Here is a 4,267-nt window from a genome sequence, read left to right as displayed (position 1 = left end):
TTTAATCATTATTTCTTTAAAACGGTTCCTTTAAAAGCTGAAACACGTCACCATCATTGCGCATGCAATGTTTTTGCGGCAACAATCCCTACGATGACGGTTAGCACACCAAAAATGCATTACCCCTCAAATGCCTTCCCAGCGAAGCAAGGATTGAATTAGGTTAAAGTCCCCCATCAAAACCACTATAAAATGGATTCTGGAAGCTGAGTTGCCATAACCTCGGGTACTGGGTAGGTGTGAAACACTATTTGAGTTTCTAGTCATTGTTGTTGCAAGATTATGGATGAGCATGAGGCAGGGTTCATGGGTTTGGGAAACTTGCTAAAGAGCTGCATGTCGATTATACTCGGCTTGACCACACCCAGAGATGTTTGCAGGTTCAGCGCCGTCAGCAACACATTCAGGTTGGCCGGTTACTCGGACTCGGTATGGGAAAAAATGCTCCCAATTCAGTATCGCCATCTTCTTTCAAGACTCAATTCGCCTTTGCAGTTCTCTTCCAAGAAAGAATTGTATTTCACACTCTGGCATCCCCAATTGATCGACTGTAGCAAAAAGGTAACTATGGAACTGATATTTCTTTTTTTAATCTCTTTCAATCTGAATTACAGCAGGGATGGTAAATTATAGATGCAGACTTCATCATCAGTTTTCTTTGTCTACTTAATCCACCTGGTTGCAAAATGATTCCAAAATGTAATTATTCTCAAAACTATCATAACAAGTTTGCCTGTGTTACTAGAATATTGTACCTTAGATTTAGATTTAGGACTAGTTCAGAGAATTTTCTATCTAAGGACTAGTTCAGAGAATTTGCTGTGATGATCATATAAAACTAATGCTTTTCTAGTAAACTTCTAAAGATTTCTAGTTAACATCAACATCAAATTGTTCTTGAGTGAAGATTTCTGGAAAGCGTGTTGAGTGAAGATTTTTGGAGAAGTGTGTTTTGTTATGATATGTTTATTGTAACACAATTTTTCCATAAATGTCTATTAACAATAATAATTTATTAAATGTACATTAATCATAATAATTTATTGACTATTGAAACATCCATACTAAAACATCAAACTAATTTACAATAATTTATATCTTTATATCTTACAGTAGAGGAATATTTTTTTAAAGATTTCCAATTTAATCTTCTTAACCAGCCTTAATAGATCATTTTTAGTCTCAATCTTATTGGAAATATTCCACCTCCTTAATAAGGTCGAATAGATCATTTTTTATCTTACTGAAGTTAATAGTCATCATATGATCATTGTTGTGAATTTTGTCAACAAGCCATTTCAAGACACAGATTGCAATCTCATCATTAAAATATAATTAAACGTTTCAGAGGATTTGCTGAAACTACTTACTCAGACTGTCATATATCCATCTTAATCCAAATTTGCTGAAATTACTTACTCAGACTGTCTCATCATTACAATATAATTAAACGTTTAAGAGGATTTGCTGAAACTACTTACTCAGGACTGTCATATATCCATCTTAATCCAAATTTACTGAAATTTCTTACTCAGACTGTTATATATCCATCTTAAACCAAATTTATTAGTTTGCAAGGGGGTCATTTAATCCAAATTTATTAGTTACCCAGAGGGGTCATTCAAGGTGAACACCTTCAAAAACCAATTTACTAATTTTGCTTAACATCTTATAGTTCCAAGGTTATGGCGTATATATGCCAGTACATTTAGTTTTTATTTTTGAATGGCCATCTTTGTTAAGCCGGTTTGTTTTATGTTGAGATACTTCCAATGTATGTGGACGTGGCCCAAGTTCTGTTCATGGTTCACTCTTTCTGGTTTTGCTTTTTTTTTTTTAATTATTTGCTTTATTGAACAATATACAGATTAAGCTACAGATACTGGGTTTTCATTCAGAAAATTGTAACGGTCTCTTCCATCTATGGATTTATAAAATTGTTTTTTTTTCGAAGTTATTTTAATGTTTAAACATCAGATAGATTAGGCTACAAACACTCCTTTTTCTAAATTTAATAGAAAAAATTGACTTTAAAGAATGTAGCATCTAGAGTGGCATAATTCTGCCCAAGCACAGAGAAGGGGTGGTTCAAAATGGTTTGTTCAAATTGAGTGTCAAGCTGGTTCAAAATATTCTTGTATTCCTAAAGAGTTTAAATACATTAACATTAATATCTTGAAAGTATTTAAAAAGAACCTATGTTAAGATAAATCTAGGTTAATTATACAAAAATATTTGTTAAAAAGTAAATTAAGATGAATCTAAGATAATTATATGAATTTTTGAATAAAATATATTGATAATCCTAAACATGGATTTAGTTTTAGGTGGAACGTTTGGATTCAATATGTCATATGTATTGGGCGAATGGTTGAAGTACACTTTGTCTTACATTTTTGATTGTATGTTAGGAAACTTTTTATAGAATTTATAGTTTGCTAAATTATGATTCTCATAAGCAAACTATCAATTATGTTTAGCTAGAACCAAATATCTAAACATATACAAATATGTACTTATGTTTAGGTGTAGTTAGTGTCATATTCTTGTAGAGTCAATATGGCATATGCATTGAATGGCTTTGCTACATAGCTATAGTGAGTAAATATCCTAATTTCTTAGGAAATGAATCTTGTCTATATCTCATATATATACCCTCCTTCTGGTTAAGGAGTCAATAAGTCATGTTCCGCACACTCAGGTCCACCTGTCCTACACATCCCTTGGCCAGTGTCATGCAATTTAAGTAACGATGATCAATGTCATTTCAAAGTATAATGTGCACCTAATCATAACTTATGATGAAGTCAGTTTACCCTCATATTTCTAGGTTTGGTTAGTTATTCAATTTGTATCTTGTATACTACATTACAAATGTCCCATCACCATAGTTTGATCTATTTGATTTAACAAGTATTTTCTGGTTGACTAGTTTAGTTTTCATTCAAAATATCTTAGTTTCTTCAGTGTGGTTGAATATTTATGTTTGACCCCATTGACATGAATGTTTTTTCTTACAATTTCAGAAGTTTTGGATAGAGCGAGCCACTGGAAAATTGTGCTTTATCGTGTCCCCAAGAGAGTTACATATAACCAGGGGAAATGAAGTTGGGAATTGTCTATGTAGATCTCGGGATGACTCCAGGTAATCCAACATTATTCTTTCAATTTTTTACCTCAGCTTATGATTTTAGATTCTAGAATGCAGTTAACTTTTTTTGGACAAAGTTTACAATTGTCTTTTTTTCACAAGTCAACAATTGACTTTTAACAAAGTGAACAGTTGAAGTCAACAGTTGACTTTTCTTACAAGGAACACATTTTAGGTAAACCTTTTGTGAGTGGAGTATAGTCAACAGTTGACTTTGCTCCATGCAGATTGGATACAAGGAATGTTAAGAAGAAGCTAACAACACAGTTTTGCCTTTGGAGTGCAGATTCAAGGAGGCAGTTGAACTACATAATGTAGGCTGGTTTGAAGTACGAGGTCTATTTGACTGCAAGGTTTTGTCTCTTGGTACGGAATATACCATCTCATTCAAGCTAAAACTCAATGAGGGACATTATCCCATTGGTCTTCCCTATGGATGTAGAGTCACATTTCCCAATTCGACTCGGCCTCTGGCATATGGATGGTATTATAAGCTAGTCAAATTCTCAGTTACAACTGCTGATGGTGACCACCAGATATATGCCCTGTTTTTGAGTGACACAGATAAACCTGTTGTAGATGATGGGTACCAGATGGCTACCTCGAGACATGTAGAGGAGGGTTGGATGGAGATTGATGCAGGTAGATTATTTGTGGATGAAGAGGGGGATAATCCAGGAAAAGTAGATTTCTGCATGGGAGATTGGGAAGGTAGGATTTAGAAAGGTGGACTTATTTTAGATGGGGTAAAGATTCAACCTACTTCTTCGTGTAAGAAATGAACTGAATGATATATGTGATAATTTTCATGAATAGTTATTCATGTTGATAATATTTTTTTTGGGAGAGAAGTGTGTAGAAGACTAGTCCATCCAATGCTCAAGTGAACACTCCACTCATCATCATTTTTTGATTTTAGTTTTGTACTCCACAATAAATAATGAGTGAGGTGTTTACTAAGAAACATTAAAAAAAATAATCCTCTACACAATTCTTAGCATAATGCTATCCTTTTCCGGAAGTTTCCTAACTAGAAATGAGTATAGCGGTGTTGTATATAGAAAGCATGTAATCAACATTTTGGGTGGTTTGGAAACAAACAATTTCCATAGTAAT

General features: G+C 33.5%; 1 pseudogene; it reads left to right on the top strand.

Moving 5' to 3' along the window:
* Window positions 1-282: 282 nt before the first annotated feature.
* On the top strand, window positions 283-3,933 carry LOC149148304 (F-box protein At2g02240-like; annotated as a pseudogene).
* The last annotated feature ends 334 nt before the right edge of the window (window positions 3,934-4,267 follow it).

The sequence above is a fragment of the Pinus tabuliformis genome, chromosome 9, assembly GCF_031772625.1.
Source record: "Pinus tabuliformis cultivar Carrire ecotype Pingquan chromosome 9, CPIR1, whole genome shotgun sequence".
NCBI classification, from domain to species: Eukaryota; Viridiplantae; Streptophyta; class Pinopsida; order Pinales; family Pinaceae; genus Pinus; species Pinus tabuliformis.
This window is presented reverse-complemented; position numbering and strand designations above follow the sequence as displayed.